This window comes from Pseudonaja textilis, chromosome 9 (assembly GCF_049901715.1).
Source record: "Pseudonaja textilis isolate UNSWEBS1 chromosome 9, rPseTex1.2, whole genome shotgun sequence".
Classification (NCBI taxonomy): Eukaryota; Metazoa; Chordata; class Lepidosauria; order Squamata; family Elapidae; genus Pseudonaja; species Pseudonaja textilis.
The window spans coordinates 21,477,362-21,496,609 of NC_141998.1; the positions used below are offsets into that span (position 1 = coordinate 21,477,362).

General features: G+C 43.4%; 1 protein-coding gene and 1 long non-coding RNA gene across 2 annotated transcripts in view; one reads left to right on the top strand and one right to left on the bottom strand.

Annotated features, from left to right (window-relative positions):
- LOC113441897 (opioid-binding protein/cell adhesion molecule homolog) overlaps nt 1–19,248 on the bottom strand; it is a 766,143-nt gene that overhangs the window by 726,432 nt on the left and 20,463 nt on the right. The gene's annotated exons all lie outside the window — the stretch shown is intronic.
- On the top strand, nt 12,463–17,333 carry LOC148125058 (uncharacterized). Its single transcript, XR_015744633.1, has 3 exons — nt 12,463–12,544; nt 13,035–13,187; nt 17,299–17,333. It is a non-coding gene; the product is annotated as an uncharacterized LOC148125058 (long non-coding RNA).

The window sequence follows — 19,248 nt, forward strand, 5'->3', positions numbered from 1 at the left end:
ATATATATAAACCTGGATAAACATTTTAAAACTGTATCTTTAAGAAAATGCAAAACTGTAATTAGGTGTGGTTTCTCAAATGGCCATAAGATGGAGCCAGAAACCTGGGTTGTTTAGTCTGAGTCTCAGAAGAGAGTGTGAGTGTATCTCTGTTTCCTTCTGTTAGAAAGTATTGCCGTTGCTCCATTTTTCCTAATTGACTGATATTCCTGGATTTAATGTAAGTCTGATACTGAACTGCTTTTTGACACTGGACTTTGAGATTTGGATTATCCCTGGATTGAAAAACTGACTGATTTACCTGTAAATGACTTTTGGACTGCTTATCTTGAACGTTGCTTAAACTTTCTGGAAGTAAAAACCTACATTTACTGTACAGTGTATCTGTGTTCTATGTGTGTATTATTCAAACACTATTCTCTATACGTCTCCCTGTATGCGCTCATTCTCCTAAGGGAGAATTATCTCAACATATACGTCAAACCCCTGGCACATGGGCTGGATGTGTCATGTGCTAGCCTGCTTTATATGTCACGTGACACCACCTTGATGATGTGAGTTTGATACCTCTGGTCTAAGTGTTATTGCTATCCTCTGGCAGTAAGAGAGATTGTGTAGTTATCAGATATCAGAGGAAGTCCAAGCTTGCATCTATGCAGTCTTTGTCTATAAAGCCCAACAATAAGAAATTGGACTAAGAAGCTAAATCTTCTTTTGACTGGTGGTGAACAATAACATTTCAATTCCTTTTAGGACAAATCAGACAATTTGCAGTTCCCAGGCAGAATTCATTGCACTCTTGAAAACCAATAGCAAATGCAACAGTGCCTCTAACAACTCTGGTAACATTCTGTGCAGGCCTCTAACAGCATCCTGTTCCCTGTTTTCTTAACCATACACAAAACATACCAGTATACATGGTAATGACCATTTTGGATGGAATCAAACAGCATAAACTGTAAACAGAAGACATAAAGAAAGCATACATAACTAAAAGGTGAGATGAGGAAGAACTGTAGTATATAAAGTACAATCAGAAAAAGTAACACTCGCCAGGTTTTGTGCAAATTATTGGTTGTTATCCTGACATTTTACCAAGTTGCATGTTAAGCTGTTGTTAGAGATACAGCAAGATTTCAGAATTCTTGGTGCTCGTAGAACATGGTTGTTTGCTTGCAGATGCTTCATTACTCAACTAGGTAACATCATCAGTATGAGTGAGAGGTTTGTTCCCTGCTACAGTACTTTGCTCTAAACATTTTGGTGGGGGTTGAATTTTTCCTTGTTAGTTCCTTGATTAGATTATTGTTTTCTTCTTAATTGTTTCTCTGGGTTAAACCCTGCTTATCTGAGTGTTGGTTGCTGAAGCTGATGTGTTCTGGTCGTTTTGTTTCCTTCTTAGCCTTTTTATCGGCTCTCTTGAATGGTGTGTAAATGTGATGTGTCTCTGTGTATCTATTGATGGGTGAATTATCTGAAAGTCAAGCTTCCATAAACTTCCTAGCAGTTTTGGATTTCAGATGCTCAGATTCCCAGTTGAAACTATGGTTGAATCTGTCCATGAGGTGTGAGATTGTTTTTATTAGTTTATTTTAGAGTTCTTATTGTGTCTTGATGTTGGTGTTCATGGATGTATTCTGATAGTCTTCTGCCTGTCTGTCCTATATAGTTGCCGCTGTAATCCTTACACTCGATGTTGTAGAGTGCTCTTGCTTTTTGTTCATTTTTCAATATACAGGTTTTCTTCCACATACAGTAGAAGAACTGTGATTGGCTTACTGCCAAAAAACCTAAGTAAACCAAGTAATTACAAAGGAAAAAGGCCACACGCCAAACAAAATTGGCAGGTCAAGATAATGTATGTAAAGAAGGAGTATACCCCACACTCATTTGCACAGATGATGTTACCTAGTTGGGTAATGAAACATCTGCAAGAAAACCACAAGCTCAGAGAGCACCAATGATGTTATAGTCCTCCTTCTCCTCTTCTTCCCCCTCTCTTCTCTTCTTCCTTCTCCTCCTGCTCTTCCTGCTCCTCCTCTGCACAATCCCCACTTTCTTCTAGCACTGATGATGTTACCTAGTTGGCTAACGAAACATCTGCAAGAAAATCACCAAGCTCAGAAAGCACCAAGGACCCCTCATTTCAACCTAAGCTACCAATATATATTGACTTAGACCTAGAATAACTTTATTGTCACTTTAAATGTACACTAATTGGCATAAGTTAAAATGAAATTTTAATTTGATTGGATTGAACACACAGCAGCAAGCTGACTTTTAGAGAAACAATTATTCCTTTCCTTAAAAAGCTGACAACCATCCTTATTTCAGGCCACAGCTTGCTTCTATTATTGTTCTTGTTATTTTAAGGTGAATTATTTCAGATTTCTGCAAATGAGGAAGAAGCGGGTAGTGGTGGAATCTGAATGGTTAGAAGGAATTGCTTGCAGCAACTCTGGGCGCATTCAAATTACGGCCATGGTGACTTTCCTTCCCTTTTCTTAAAGATATCCTGCTGGTGATGCCATTTCAGCCTGTATTCTAAAAAAGCACATTTGGTTGCATTATTTAAGAGCCCGGAGAATCAAATTAGCTGAATCATACATTTGTGGTGCTGGATTGATTCTGTGCCTTTCCCTCAACCCCAATTTAATTGTTTCACTTCCTATCCCATTGCACTTGGAGGATGAAAGGCACACGCTGGCAGCCAATTTTATCCAGGTATCAGTTTTATGCACAAAGCTCTTTCTTCCTTGACATTTGAAGCAGCAAAGCTCAGCCAGATGGACCCCATTCCTGATGCACAAATAAGACAGAGTTTGTTTGTTTTTTTTTCTTTTGGTGGTGGTGGTGGAGCAGTACCACCTCCCTCTTATTTAAGGCTTGGAATCTGCATGCTGAAGCAGGAATTGAGTGATTCATTTTTAATGTGCATGCTGATAGGTAAGTACATGCATATTTAAATGTTGTCCATCACCTCCCAAGGATGCTCTGTGTCACAGATGCAGGAGGGGGTAATATCTGTTGGTCCATCAGCTTTTCCTGCCCTTCATTGTGGGAAGGGAGTAGAGGTTCAAAGGGTTTAGACACATTGGGTTTTTGCTTCTCCTTTTGTGACTTTTACAAAATGGCAGGTTTGGTTTACACAGGGGGAACTGTTGGAAGAAATATCCAACTGGTTCTGTTCCAAGCTGGGAGAAAGGCACTGGAGACAAAATGGAGGCTGATTGGAAAGAGGGTCCATTTATTGATGAAGAAGAACCACATGGAAAACACATGTGGCTCTGGATAACTGACCACATGGAGTGGAGAGTGGGTGGCTTTTATACCTTCTCTTGGGCTTTGCACTTGAGCTTCCTGTTCCTGTGCAAGAACATGTAATCTACTGGCTGTTGTTAGATTCCCATGGATCCATGTACAAATCCTAGGAGTTTGTCTGAGCTAAGTTTGGTTGAAGTTTGGGCTGATGCAATGAAGGAGCTTGTTGGGCAATTCCTATTGTGGCTAAGAGCTAAACCTACCTTTATTCAGACCTTGCTGCAGGGAATTTGCTTATGAATAGAACTATCTATCTGTTTATCTCTTCAGTGCTGACATCTGCTGGGGGCTATTAAGAAAGGTGGGGGCTATAAAGAGTGAGTCTGCTCCCTGCCTCTTAAAAAAACATGTTTCTCCATTTCTCACCCAGGGAAATATAACATTCTGCATTTTTAATATTTCTCAAAATATTTCATTCTTCTAGGAGAGGGGTGGCTGCTAACTTTCTACTTTCCTCTCACCCCTCTTCCTTACCGCCATCCTTGTGCATCAAGCATCATCACAACATGCTACACTTTGCAGCGTAGCATAAACAACAACACAAAAGAACAAGGACCTGTCTGATTCCCTTTCAATTGAAATTTTAGTAGGAGGGGAAAAAAACACAGAGGGAGAAAAAGAGAGAAGAGGATCACAAAAGGTGACAAGCAAATAACAAGGTTTGTCATTATTTATCTAATTAGTGAGTTGAGTAGCTTTTGGGAGCCACTCTAGACTGACTAAACATTGTTCAGTATCACAAAAAAAAAACCAAAACCCCTAATATACCATCTGCTATATACGAGTGAAACAGCACTAGGATACTGCATTCAATGTCATTTTTCAGGGGCTATAAAGAGATTTTCATTTTGTGTGCAGAAACTTCAGAGATTGAATTTCCAGAAATGCAGACGTGAGGACTCTTGACTGCATTCGAATACTAGGCTCAACAATTTGGGCCCATTAGAGAATCCACATAGTTTAGAACAATTATGAAAACTAGGAGTGTGCAAAAACAGTTTTAGCCTAGCTAGGGAAAGCTTCTTGCTTAGCGATTTAAATTTAGATGAACATTCAACTCTTCCACTTGGTCTTGTTTCATACATCTAAATCCAATCAGATTAATTTCCCAAACTAAACAAAATCAGAAGGTTTGGTTCACAGAGAGTTGATCAGGATGTGTGAAACTGACACAATTCTTATTCTCCCTAAAAACTACATCTTCCTGGTCCTTATCTCCTCCTTTCTTAGTTGCTCAGTTTTGAGTCTTGGCTCAATTCGTGGGAGCATTCAGGTCTATGCAGTTCTTTTGATTCAAAGGCAAAAGGATTTGGATAGACTTTGGAGTGCACAATGGTATACATGTAATATTTTTGGGGCTTTGTTAAAGATCTGCAGATTATGTGCCAACAGGTTGATATTGAGTCCAAGTGACCACATAGCTAGGTTTTCTCTAGGAATGTCTATCCCCAAACTGGGTCTTCCAATGGTGCGCCATCTGAGACCACCACCTCCTCCTCCTCCTCCTCCTCACATTCAACCAGTTCTGACCGGTTCTGGAAAACCGGTAGCAGAAATTTTGAGTAGTTCGGAGAACTGGCAAATACCACTTCTGATTGGCTCTGCCCCCATCTATTCTCTGCCTCCTGAGTCTCAGCTGATTGGCTGGGTTTTCTTTTGTTGCCCTGCTCAGGAGAACGGAGCTGGAAAGCAGGTTAGTGGGGTGGGGAGGGAATGGAGATTTTGCAGTAACCTTCCCCTGCCATACCCACCAAGCCACACCCACAGAACTGGTAGTAAAAATATTTGCACCCTACCACTGCTCCCACCATAGTATTCTCAGGAACCACACAACTCACAAGTACTTCAATTATCTTTCTTAAACTATGCATAAAGGATGCTGGAACTTTTCATTTGAAAATATTAAATGAGCAAGCCTCATTCGTTCCTTCCAGATTATGCGGGCTATTAGACAACTTGCGAAGGCATTCAGAAGCGGGTCAAGTGATGAAATGGGTATCACAGAGACAGAATAGCAATAGCACTTAAGACTTATATACCGCTTCACGGTGCTTTACAGCCCTCTCTAAGCACTTTACAGAGTCAGCACATTGCCCCCAACAATCTGGGTCCTCATTTTACCAACCTATCACTGGTACATCACTACTACACAAGTACTTTGCAGAAAGGCTAACCATCTTTTACAATGACACAATGGACATTTTATCATTTGGCCCTACTTTGATTTAGAGCAGACACATGGGAGAGCTCTTTTTTATATTCCACGCCTCTAGATTTTAGCATGCTGTTTTCGGCAAAATAATGACATGCAATGCAGCGTACATAAGGAAAGGATAATAAATGTACACTTAGTTGTGGTTTTAGACCCAGTTAACAGAGTAGATTTATGATGGACAAGACATAAAAACAAATGCATCAGTTCAGGCACAAATGCTATATAATTCTTCCATAATGACCTGGTAATCAGGGTGATCCTGCTTTCTTCTCGTTGCACTATGGGAAGCCCTTAGAATTTTCTTTGTTCTGTTATTTGGCCTGAAGACTTAAAAAGAAATAACTCCCTCAAATTTTCCAAAAAGGCTCCGTAGAAGGAGGTAAATATATCCCCTGCATTCATGTCTACTCCTCACAGAACACCAAGGAAAATATAGATTTTATCTCATTGCCTCACGTTGCTGAATGAGCTACAAGGAATTATTTGATTGGGATGTGTTTGTGCATGAGAGAGAAATGCCCGTCTCTTTAAGAAAAGAACTAAAGCCATGGAACGGGCTAAGTTGACGTCTGCCTCTCTCTTCGATAGAGAAGGCTATCAGCTCAGAACAGCTGACACCTTTAGCTCAAATCCATTAATCCTCTTTATTAAACCCGGGTCACCTCTGAATCCCAGCAAATTAACCAGCATCTCCCCATTGCAAGTACATCAAGAAGAAACACCCTGTACGGCGCCGGTAATTTTCATGGACAAGGGCTCTGGGGTCAGAGGGCTTCCTCAACTCTATTCTTTTGCGTTTGTCGATTTAAAAAGGAACAACCACTTCCACTTGTATACATTACGAGAGAGGCTGCGTGGAGACCTGGCATGCAGCCGGCGTCGTTCAACCCTAAGGAAGGGCACGGGTTTTGGCAGGCAGCTTTTTTTCTCATTAAAGATTTTGGCAGGTGCCAAACGGCAGAGCTGAAGTTCGGGAGGACAAGAGGGTTCAGGAACCAGGGAAGAAGGGAAAGCCTTGGGTGACCCATTTATTGGCCTAGCCTCTGCACGCATCCAGGAGAAGCCGCCAAAATCGATCCCTCTCTTTAAGTTCCTTCTGCTGTTTTAGGTGGATTTGTCAGCTGCTCAAATAGTCAGCCGTGCCACTCAAAGCCACCCTAGGAAAGGGGCTGTGTGCCAGGAATGTCACAGGTGTTACTAATGAGTTGCAAACACAGAGCAGCATTCAGCAGGACAGGCAGGGTAAGGTCCCCAAAATCACCACGAAGGTGTGATGGAAGCTGTATCAGGTTTTTGTGCATTGAATATGTTCACCATCTTGAGCTATTTGTAAAAACAAAGGTGTGATAGCAATAGCATATAGACTTATATGCTGCTTTACAGCTCTCTCTAAGGAGTTACAGATTAACAGAGTTGGAAGGGACCTTGTAGATCATCTAGTCCAATCCCCCCCACCCAAGCAGGAAACCCTACACCATTTCTGACTGATGGCATTCCAGTCTCTTATTGAAAGCCTCCAGGGATGAAGCTCCCACAACTTCCGAGGGCAACTTCTGTTCCATGGGTTGATTGTTCTCACTGTCAGAAAGTTTCTCCTTATTTCCAGGTGGAATCTCTCCTTGGTCAGTTTCCATCCATTATTCCTTGTCTGGCCTTCAGGTGCTTTGGAAAATAGCTTGACCCCCTTCCTCCTCTCTGTGGCAGCCCCTCAAATATTGGAAGGCTGCTCTCCTGTCTCCCCTGGTCCTTCTCTTCACTAGACTTCACATTAGACTTGTCCCCAACAATCTGGGCCCTCATTTTATTCACCTCAGAAGGACAGATGGCTGAGTCAACCTTGAGACTGGTGAGATTCAAACTTCCAAATTGCAAGCAGCCGGCAGTCAGCAGAAGTAGCCTGCAGTACTGCACTCTAACCATTGCGCCGCCATGGCTCATAAAGATAAATAAGAATTGGAATCAAATGGAGATTCAAGCTCAGCTCCATCCAGTAGGGGTTTTTTTGGGGGGGGGCGGGGGAGAATAGACTGTAATTTGTCATGAAAAACAAAGCTGGGGAAGGAATTGTGGGCCTTCTTCTGATGCCACCATCCTGAATCTTGTGGTGCGGCTAGGGTTGCACGAAGCTTTGCAATTTCTGCAACATTTTTCCTCTCCTTACAGAAGAGATTTCTGCCTCGTTCTCAGGGGCTCGAGAATTTCTTTCTCTTGGTGGTGTTTTTGAGCTGGTTTGATGGCTACAAGTAGAGAATCGTGGTTTCCTTGTTATTTCTTTTTTTCCGTGACAGGCGAATTACCCCTTTGAAAAAGACTCTTGGGAGTAGCTTGCATCCAGTACCTTCCCTTGGGATAGAAATGCGGGGAACCAGAGAAACTGCAGATGGTTGGAGACCTGTATAGGTAAAGGCAGGATATTCACACACACCCCTTGGGGCACCTCATCAGTAAATAATTTAATAAGATCTCCTGGGGGGCGGGGGGGAAATTAACAGTAGATTCTCTTTCATTAAAATGCATGAGAACACACCAGTAAGGAGGAAAGAAAAGGTTAAAGGAAGTTGTTGCTTAGTACCAGGGCTGTCTTAACACATGGGCCTGATGGGCACTTACCTGTGGGCCCCTTGAGCATAGGGGCCCTATACTAATCTGTGTATGTGAACCCTTCAATGCACCCTGAATCATATAAACACAGCAACATGTTTATTATTTTACTGCATTTTTAATTAACACTAACATGCAAATATATATTTAATTTTATCGACCATTGACATTTTTTATTCCTGTGAGTTGTCATCATAGGGGCCCCAGAACATTGTTTTGCCCAGGGCCCATAATGCTGTGAGGACAGACCTGCTTAGTCCTAGCTCAGGTCAGTGCAAGATCTTCTTCAGTGGATATTTTTTTTTGGTTTAATGACACCCCGCCCCCCCCAAAAAAAGTCTCATAATAAGGATTCTCCTTCCAATCAATTCGGCTACAGCAGGGGAGGAATTCAAAATGGCTCGACTCATCAACCTTGCAGAGATGCCATCTCAGACTATTCTGCAGCTACTAACAGTTTTCAGTCTGATTTAATAGAAGACTCTATTGCCATTCTAGGAACCAGTGTCCACTTGTTCTCCTTTTTCCTCTCCCCTACTCAGTGTTTTTCATTTTTTTTTTGCATCAGTTTTAAGCGCCAGGAATTTCCACTGCTAGGGGCAACAGCAAATATTCTGAGAATGGCGGGGAGGGGGATTTAACTCCTTGGAAGGATGATCTGTGATGGCTCCCTGTGTATGGGTGGTTCTCAACATACTGTCAATTTCACACCTAACCTGGCAACAACCATTTTCCTGTTCCCCAGGTGCTACACAGAAAGGGAAGGGGAGAAGGAGGTTGGAATGCCTTACTACAGATGTGCTATTCAGCCAGTTCAGACTGGTTCTGGCATACCGGTAGTGGAAATTTTGACTAGTTTGGAGAACCAGCAAATACTACCTTTGGCTGGCCCCACCCACCTGCCTCACCCTTTCCTGTCCTATATTCCCTTGTTTTTTAGCTCAGCTGATTTGCGCTCTAATAGAACTGGTGGGAAATAATTTGGAATCCCACCACTGCCTTACTAGACACAACAGAGAGCTTTCTCTGGAAAACCAAGGTCATCTCTACTGGGTAATGGATAAAGTTCAGGGAATGATTGCCTGGAGAGCCCGCTAATTGACCTAATTGACCAATGTGACCTGTGACACTTGGGTTACTTCCTATTTTAATTATACTGAAACCGCAAGAAAGATTTAGAGTCGGTTTTCCTTTAAAGCAGTGCTGATATGATATATTCAACAAAGAAGTTCTTTGAGGAGGATTCTAGTCTCAGTGTCATCATTCTAAGTCATGCACCCATTGAAAGCAGAACTACAAGGCAGGTAGATTCCTTAAAGAACAATTTATTGGATACATCATATTGACACAACTGGTGAAAACCAACTCTGAAGGTTCCTGTGGTTTTCACCTGATTAAAAAGTGAAAGTTTCCCCCTTCCCCCAAGTCATTAGTCACATTGTCCAATAGAGGTGTTGGCTGGTTGCTTGGTTACCCTACTCCTCCTTCTAGCCACCTGTTGGAATGTCCTTGGTTCCCACAAGAAAACTATTTTTTGTTTTGACTACAAAACCCCAGCTGTCTATTTCCCCCTCCCTCTCCCTTCTTTTTCCTTGTGGCAACCCTCCAAGATGGCCTCAGGTAGGGCTTGCTTCAGAGTTGACACTCGGAGTTCTGATTTGTCTGTCACATAATTAGTCACATAATGAATCCAAACATACAACCAAAATGGAGCTTGCCCACGATGGTCCTATGTTGTGACGGTTGTAAAATTACCAACCCACCTTTAATGACCTTTTTGTGGTGGTCATTAAGCAAAGCTATGGTCATTAAGTGAACCAACAATTCGCTATGGACCATAATGGAATCTGTGCATTATGGTTGCATGTTGTGATGGTCGTAAGATGGGCTGCTCTCATTTGTGGCAGTGTTGAGCAAGCATCATGATTGTTAAGCAAACCAACAGTTTGCTATGAGTTCAGTTTGGCCAAAAAAAACCAGGCGTGTCAGTTGTCAGCAGAATTGTTGTAAAACATGTTCACATGACCACAGGACACTGCAAGCAGCTGTAAGTGAGGCCATGTGGCCAAATGCCTGAGGTTTGATCATGTGACTATAGTTTCAATTCTGGGTCACAAGACCCTTTTGGGGGGTGGGGTCAGTTTGTAACTACCTACATTGTTACCCTCTCAGTGTGACTGCAGCAACTTAGAAGCTCTGGCCAATTTGAAGATATAAGTTTGGGGGTCTGAATGAAGTTATTTCTGAATTGTATACCTGGACAATAATGCCAAACCTTGTTATTTGCTTGTCACCAATTGTACACCTATTCTTCTTACCATGTAGCAGTTTTGCAGAGTTTATGTAAACTTATTTTCCCGCTGAGAGGAAACCTGGCTTTTCATCAGAGCTGCAGCATTCTAATCTGTAATCTAATCTATTTTTGTCATTTATAGACAAAATTAGGAATTCATCCCCTTCTCCCTCACTTCAGCAACTTGCCTTTAGAAGGGTTGGAAAATCAGCTTCCAATGGTTTGGGCAGGGAATGAAGACTACAAACGGGATGGTTGGACGACATCTAGTATGGCAACATCCCAAATCCTTCTACCCCCTTTTCCGTAATGTCAGCAAGGAAGCCTATTTGTCTCATTTACTTAAGGCATCACAATCTCTGAGCCTGGCCCTTTTCACACGGATGGGGAGAGATGCTAAGCAAGCGTGACCACTGCTAAACAAAAGTCTATTATAAGGTCTATCTCTCATGAATCAAGGTAATATTTTATATTAAATCAGTAAAACATGAAATATGATGTAATTTAGATAACGCATCAGGTGAACATTTGAATGCCTGCCCAGTGGTGCCGAAGGACAAAAGTAATAACCACAAATATGAGAATGCAATGATAATATCAAAGGAAGGAAGAGTCTCTATGTTCTTAGGAGGAGCAAATTAGTCCATGGAGCAAATTAGTCCATCATGCCATTCAACAGGCATCCATTTCTTTTATTTCTCTTCTCGTTTTCCTTGTCTATGAAGTACAGTATATGGATTTAATTGGTTGCTTTAAGAACATAATTTACTTTTCTCCCGTTCATTTAAGTAGGACGGTCTTTTTTTTTTAAGTTAATTTTTATTTTATTTTAAACAAACAGACAAACAAAACATAAAACCGTCTTCCAGTTACATACAGTGTGTCGGTTGGTTACAAGTCTTACAAGTAGGACAGTCTTGATGTGGCAAAGACTGAAGAGCTGGACAGATCCAAATCCTTTCGGGTGGGCAGCCCCAAAGCTGGTTTTTCAAGAGGCACTTTCTGGACTTTCTGGTTTTTCCTTGAAGATGTTTTGCTTCTCAACCCAGAAGCTTCTTCACTCCGACTGGATGGTGGGAAATGGAAGGATTTAAAAGAATGCAAGTGTCCAGCTGTTTGCAAAGAGTCTGAATCCTTCCATTCCCCACCATCCTCTCAGAGCTGAAGAAGCTTCTGGGTTGAGAAGTGAAACGTCTTCCAGAGAAAACCCAGAAAATCCACTTGCCTCTTCAAAAAACACCTTTGGGATAACCATGACCTGGATGACTCACAATCTCCATAGCCATTACAGGGGTGGAAAAGCGTGGAAATGGGCAGTGAAAAAAAGTCAAGATAGCAAATAGTAATAGCATTTAGCCTTATATACCTCTTCACAGTGCTTTACAGCCCTCTCCAAGCAGATAACAAAATAATAGAGTTGGAAGCAGTAGTGGGATTCAAATATGGTTGCCACCGGTTCGGTGGGCGTGGCTTGGTGGGTGCGCTTTGCATGCGTGCACACACTTTGTGTGCACACTTTGCACAGGCTCAGAGGTGTTCTAACTCACCTCCTGCAAGCCTGCACGATCCCAGTCGCTTCGGCAGCTGCTGCGCAGCACTATTCTCTGCCACACAAAGCAGCTGTGCTTCAAATTTAGCAGATAAAGGTGAATATGTGAACCCAGGCAGGAAGGTGGGTCCAACAGCAGAGCCATTACAGCAGAGGAGAGAACGGATTCTGTCTCCGCTGGCTCTCCAGAACTGGGCACAACCAGTTGAATACCACCACTGGTTGGAAGGGACCTTGAAGGTCTTCTAGTCCAACCCCCTGTGCAAGCAGGAGACCCTGTATATATTATTCCAAACAAATGGCTGTCCAGTCTCTTCTTAAAAGCCTCCAGTCATGGAGGCACCCACAACTTCTGAAGGCAAACCAGGAGTTCCACAGGTTAGTTTGTTCTGACTATTAGCAAATTTCTCCTTAATTCTAAGTTGCTTGTGGATAAATGTACGATAACTTTCAGAACGGCGCTTCAAATCCTTTTGCTGGGCCCCCATTCCCCTCCTTTTCTCTTTGAAAGCCATGCAACTTCGATTATGAACTTAAAGGAAGAGAGAGGAAAACAACCATCTTGGTAAGCCTATTTTTTTTCCCCCTATTTGTTTGTTTGTTTTGCAAAGAGCTTGGTTAAAAACAAAACCATGTGGAAACAGACCAGGGGGAGGAGGAAGAAAAAAAAATAAAAATAAAGAGGATTTAGAGAGTACAGAAGGAAAGCCAGCTAGAAAGCATATGGATTTCATCTCTCCGGAAGACCTTCAAACTTCTCTTTCAGCCTTTCAGTAAGAGCTAGGAAATTCCCCGATGCCTGGCATTTGCTTAACTGTCAGAGAACAAGCTTCCTGCTGATTTCCCTTACTTTGAGATAAATCGTGGGGCTGTTTGCCTGCCTACGATGCAGCTCTTTCCCAAGGAAAAGCAAAAGAGGAAGGGGAAGGCAAGGCTGCATTCTCCATTCATCGCCGACATCAGCTCAACGTGGAAGAATTTAAAAAATTCAGGGCATGAAAGAAAAAAGAAAAACCCTCTAACTTCCTGACCCATGTTTTTTTTTTTTTCTGCAGAGTCCAGAATGCAGAATAACAGAGTTGGAACGGATCCTGAGGTCTTCTAGTCCAACCCTGCTCCAATATTCCAGACAGAAGGGCTGGCCAATCTCTTCTTGAAAACCTGCAGTGATGGAGCACCAAATTGGACTTTTGTTGCAGGTTTGTAGGGTAAGAACAGGAAAAGTTCCTTCGTATCTAGCTTCTGAATCCTCCCTCTTCCAATAAAGGACGATATTTGGAGCTTGGGGTGAAACTGAGGTACCCTTGGTGTTCTCTGAGTTGATCGTTTTCTTGCACATGTTTTGTTACCCAAAGGTTACCCTAGATAAGGGGTGTCAAACTCAATTTCGTTGAGGGCCACATCAGGGTTGTGTTTGACCTTGAGGGGCTGGGTGGGGATGCCAGGGTGGGCATGGCCAACCTGATGTCACTCATATCAGGGGCACCTGTGGCGGCCTGAGCACTCCACCAGCAAAAATGGGCTCTCGACCTCCATTTTTGGCTGTGACGGCCCCCTGCAACCCTCCGCCAGCAAAAGCAGCTCAGGAGGGCTGCTTGCGGCCCTCCTGAGCCCCATTTTCATTGGCAGAGGGATGGAGCTCAGTCCTTCGCTGTTTCCAAGGAGGCTCCCACAGGCCATATCTAAGCCGAATCTGCCCCCCTGTGTTCTGACCCAAACCTGGTTCCAAGAGAGCAAACACAAGACAAAGGCAACAGTATAACCTTTTTATGTTTAAGCTAAGAATCCTTAGTTTCTTCACAGATAAAAGGCTGCTTCCAACTAATTAGCTCTGACAAGAAAGGGCCTTGCCAAGTTTTTTCAAGTGTGACAAAAAACAACAGGTAAGAAATAGTTTACAAGAGTCTTCAAATACCAACTGTAATGTCCACAAGGCTGAGTTCAAAACTTCTTTGCCTTCTGCAAAGAAAGTTAGTTTCACAGCTGGCTTTCATCTTCTTGAAGGAAGGACCATTACCTTGCAGCTTTACTCCCAAGTTGCCCATGCTGTTGTAACTGTTCTTTCCTTCGAGCAATTCTTCGTGCATGTGCACTTGGCACAGGCTCCTCGGGAACCTCCTCATTGCTGCTGCCAGTCCCCACAATCTCTGAAGGCAGCGGTCCACTCTCTAATGGTCCTGGCCCCTCATCTGAGTCCTCACTCTCCTCAGCCGTCTGTACCTGCGGCTGGCTAACCACAACACCCTGGGCCTTGAGTTTGACTCTTCTGCCCTAGATAATACTACCAGGTTACATGATTTGCACTGATGATGTTACCTAGTTTGGGTCGTGAATCATCTGCAAGAAAGCAACCAATCTCGGACAGCACCAAGGACACCCCCATCTCCCTTCTTCATCTCAACTCAACTGACAGCTTTGCTTTTCTTATAATTTTTTTTTTTTTTTTTTGCTCTTTTGTGCCTTCAGAGCCCCATCGGGACTCTCTGACGGCAGCTGCTCCAGACCCAGCCAGGTCCTCCCTCCCCCCAATGGATAAAAGAACCAGAGTTCAGCATTTTGCCATCATTTCTGAGGAGTCTCCTTGGAGGCAGGAGGAAGATCCAGGTGGGATCTTGGTCTTCAAGGGCGTATTGCAAGGCCGCCCAAATTGCTCAATGTCGAGAGCCGGAAAGGAGCGATTGTGCAGGAAACTCCACCCCATCCTCTGCCTTGCCCTGAACCAATTTCCACTCTTTTTAATTCAATTCATCTCCACCTGACCCCAGCAAGGTTGGAAAAGTAGAACTTCCCTTCGAGCCTAGCACCAATTACCGAGGTGTGAAAATGGAAGCTTTGCCATTCGAGCAAGCCATACCAGGAAAGCAAAGGCTTTATTGAACTCTCTCTCTCTCTCTCTCTCTCTCTCTTTTTTCAAAGGGAGACTTCGTTCAAAGGCTCTGCAGTTTTGCCTCATACAATGGTGGAGGAGGCCACTCGTGGCAAGCCTAAGCGGTGGGGTGGCTTGATCAAAAGGAGGCCGGGTTAGCCTTGGAGGCTCTGAGCCACGGCAGGAAAGGGAGCATCCGTATCCAGAGATGGATCATCTAGGATGGCAGAGGGTGGAGTCCTAATAAGTGAGAAAGGTTCTTCTTCTCGCTTTAAAGCTGTGCAAGAATCGGCCTAGCAGGGTCTCCACAGTTTTCTTCCTTTGTCAAATTGGCTTCAGATCATGCAGGGTTTTTTTTTTTCAGAAGGGATTTCTAGGTTGGGCTGCTTGGGATTATTATTGCTGGAGAAGACCAAAGGGGGGAAAAAACTCATTTGGCCTCACACAATAGCGAAAAATCCCAGGGCAGAAATTGTTTCTGATGCTTTCCCTCTGGACTGAAGGAAAATATTGAGACGTTAGAGGCATCAGGGGCTGCCACAAAGAGGGGAGGGAGGGAAATGGTTTGGTTGTCTCCTCGCTAAATAAATATTACACATATCCTGTCTTCCACCTTTGGGAATTTCCCCCAAATTGTCTTCTGTTTTGCGAGACACTTTGGAAGCAGAGGAGAGGAGAATAGATAGAACAACTGGCCAAAGGTGAGGCTTTGGAATCAGGTGGAAAGAGAGAGAGAGAGAAAGAGAAGAGGGGGAAGGCAAGGCAAGGCAAGGCAAGGCAGGCAGGCAGGCAGGCAGGCAGGCAGGCAGGAAGGAAGGAAGGAAGGAAGGAAGGAAGGAAGGAAGGAAGGAAGGAAGGAAGGAAGGGAAGGAAGAAGAAGGAAGGAAGGAAGGAAGGAAGGAAGGAAGGAAGGAAAGGAAGGAAGGAAGGAAGGAAGGAAAGAAGGAAGAAAGAGAAGGAAGGAAGGAAAAGAAGGAGGGGAGGAAGGAAAAGAAAGAAAAAGAAGGAAGGAAGGAAGGAAGGAAGGAAGAAGAGAAGGAAGGAAGGAAAAGAAGGAAAGAAAAGAAAGGAAGGAAGGAAGGGAAGGAAGGAAGGAAAAGAAGGAAGGAAGGAAGGAAGGAAGGAAGGAAGGAAGGAAGGAAGGAAGGAAGGAAGGAAGGAAGGAAGGAGGAAGATACATTCAGAGAGGGTTCATTTCTGTAGGTTCACTCTTGAGAGTCACCTGGGGAAAAGAATGGCAGATCAGCTAAGCGTTGATATGATTCAGTGATTCAGAAGGACATCATGTGGGTTTTGATGAAAGAGTTAGATGAAAGAGAGAAACATCATGGACCACAAAGTTCCATAATGGATTCTTGCAAGCTTTTTCTCTGCATCTTTTTCATTGAATATTTTTTAAAAATATATATATATAAAATTAAGCTGTCCAGGGACCTTTTGGCTGCCTGTTTTAAACACATTTTGAACGTCTTCAAGACGACTCTTAGGGGTTCAGTTAAGGGATGGTAGAAAGGGCAGTTTGGTGGGGTGCTAAAGGCTTCAGGCTAGGAACCAGGAGACTTGGAGTTCTAGACCCACTTTTGGCATAAAGCCAAAATGGGTGACCTTGGGCCAGTCACTTTCTCTTAGCCCTAAGAAGGCAGCCATGGTAAACGCTTCTGAAAAACCTTGCCAAGAAAATATAGAATATAGAAGGGATATGGCCAGGGAGTCTCCAAAACCAGACAGGATTGAACAGAAACCTTAACAAAAAAGATGATGATTTTACTAGAAGTTTTTTTTATATATAATACCTTTGCTCTTTTATGCAGCTCTGCTGTTTTTCATCTCTTTGTTCCAGCATATTTTTTTTATTACAAAGAGTAGTAGTACTGTTTTATTCTCTCAAAAGCCTTGTAAAGTTTGTTTTTTCCCTACAGATATTTGGTAGAAGCCCATAAAACAACTCATTAGTACACCCTACGCCAGCTTTGGTGTCCAGCTTTGGCAATTTTAAGACCTGTGGACTTCAACTCCCAGAATTCCCCAGCCAGCCATGTTGAAGTCCACAAATACCTGTGGATGAGAACAGCTGATTCCCAATTAGTGTGGGAGCTGCATTTAGAGTTGCATTTGAAGGCAGGAGCTCACAGAATGGGCTGCAAATCATAGAAAGGAGAGATTTGCATAGAAAGGGATGATTTACATGGAAAAGGATAATTTGCACAGAAAGGGGTGATTTGCATAGAAAGGGATGCAAATCTCTTCCTACCCTTGTACCATATGGAAAGTTGAAAGGATAATTTTCAATTCCCTTTGCTGCGGATGTCAAGGTTCATCTTCCCAGTTTCCAACACAGGGGGAAATGATTTATGAGTGAAATCATTCGTATTTGAATGATGCCTCTCTGTAGCTGTGTGTTTTAAATCCAGGTGATACTTGGGTTTCTAAACTTCAGTAACTTCTCTTTACAGGTAGACCTCAACTTACAACCAACTTCAGTAACCGCTCGAAATTATGGCAACACTGAAAAATGGGAGGTATGTTCATTTTTTACCCTTGTGACCATTGCAGCATTTATTCTAGCAGTGTTCCAGTATTTGAGGGGCTGCCACAAAGAAGAGGGGTCCAACCTGTTTTCCAAAGCACCAGAAGGCAGGACAAGAAGCACTGGATGGAAACCAATAAAGGAGAGAAACAACTCAGAACTCAGGAGAAATTTCTTGTAAGAACAATCAGTCAGTGAAATGACTTGCCCCAGTGGTGGGAGTCAGCCGGTTCACATCGGTTCAGGAGAACCGGTTGTTAACTGTCTGAGCAGTTTGGTGAACTGGTTGTTGGAAGAAACCATTAGGGCAGAAAACTGATTTGCCCCCAGAGGTTGCTTCTTCTTTTTTGGTCTCCCAGAGGTTTGAGGAAAGCCTTTGCAGGCCCCCAAAATGGGCCTGTTTCATCACTTCCTGTATTTCCGGAAATACCAGATGTGATGAAACTGGCCCATTTTTTGGCCTGCAAAGCCTGCAGAAGCTTTCCTCAAGCCTCTGGGAGTTCTCAAAAGGGCCAAAAATCAGCTTGGAGGCACAGTGCAGGTATGGAGATGAGGGTGGGGATTGCGCGCGCATGCGCAGGGGCCGTAGGGGGATGCGCATTTCCTTCTGGGTGGTAGCACACAAGCACACAAATGCAAGCACTCACACAATTATTGGCACAGGAGCCCAAAAAGGTTAGCCACCACTGGCATAGGCTCTCCTGCTTGAGTAGGGTTTGGATTAGAAGATTTCCAAGATCCCTTCCAACCAGTGGTGGGATTCAAAAAAAAATTGCTACCAGTTCTGTGGGTGTGGCTTGGTGGGTGTGGCAGGGGAAGGATACTATAAAATCTCCATTTCCTCCCCACTCCTGGGGGAAGGTTATTGCAAAATCCCCATTCCCTCCCCACTCCACTAACCTGCTTTCCAGCTCCATTCTCCTGTGCAGGGAAACCAAAGAAGACCCAGTTGATCAGCTGGGACTCAGGAGGCACAGAATAGATGGGGGCGGGGCCAGTCAGAGGTGGTATTTACTGGTTCTCCGAACTACTCAAAATTTCTGCTACCAATGCCACCTCTGCTTCTAACTCTGTTATTATGTTAGTCTCCTTTTGGAGAATGGCTTTCTTTCAACTTGAAAATGTTGATTTTCCCTGTGATGACACATACTTTTTATGAACATGAAGCTATCTCCATTTTAAGGTCTAACCCTGATGACCCCTCCTTTCTCCAGCCCCATTGAAGCCCTAGTTTTTGTCTCCCATAAATTTTCCAACTTGGTAAACAGCCCCGTGTGTCGTCTCTATCTCAGAGATGCCTTTGACATTAATTGTTCTATGATATGTGTGCACAAGTAGCAACATCTTATTAAAACTGAAATATATTTGGCTGTCCGCTTATTGCTTCTTGATAAAGATGAACTATCCCAGCTACACCGAAAGGCCAGCACAGAAATTGAATAGCTAACTCTAAGCATCTCTCCGTCACCACGGTTCACAAAGCGAAGCTCAGATTTTCCTAAAATGCTTTCACTTCGTTAAACTGGATGGCACAATCCGCTCCTGAGTCTGGAGCAGGAACAATGATAGATTCTTGAGAGTTTCTTTTCTCAGCCTCTTCCCTGGATTTCTTTCCTTGGTTTGGCCTCTCTTTGCTCTTGGGAAATCATCTCTTTCCTTGTGTTTATTTATTTGCTTTTTATACAGCTGCAAAAAGGGATGCGGTGGCTCAGTGGCTAAGATGCTGAGCTTGTCGATCAGAAAGGTCGGCAATTTGGTGGTTCGAATCCCTAGCTTTGCATAATGGAGTGAGTTCCCATTACTTGTCCCAGCTTCTGCCAACCTAGCAGTTCAAAAACATGTAAAAATGCAAGTAGAAAAGTAGGGACCACTTTGA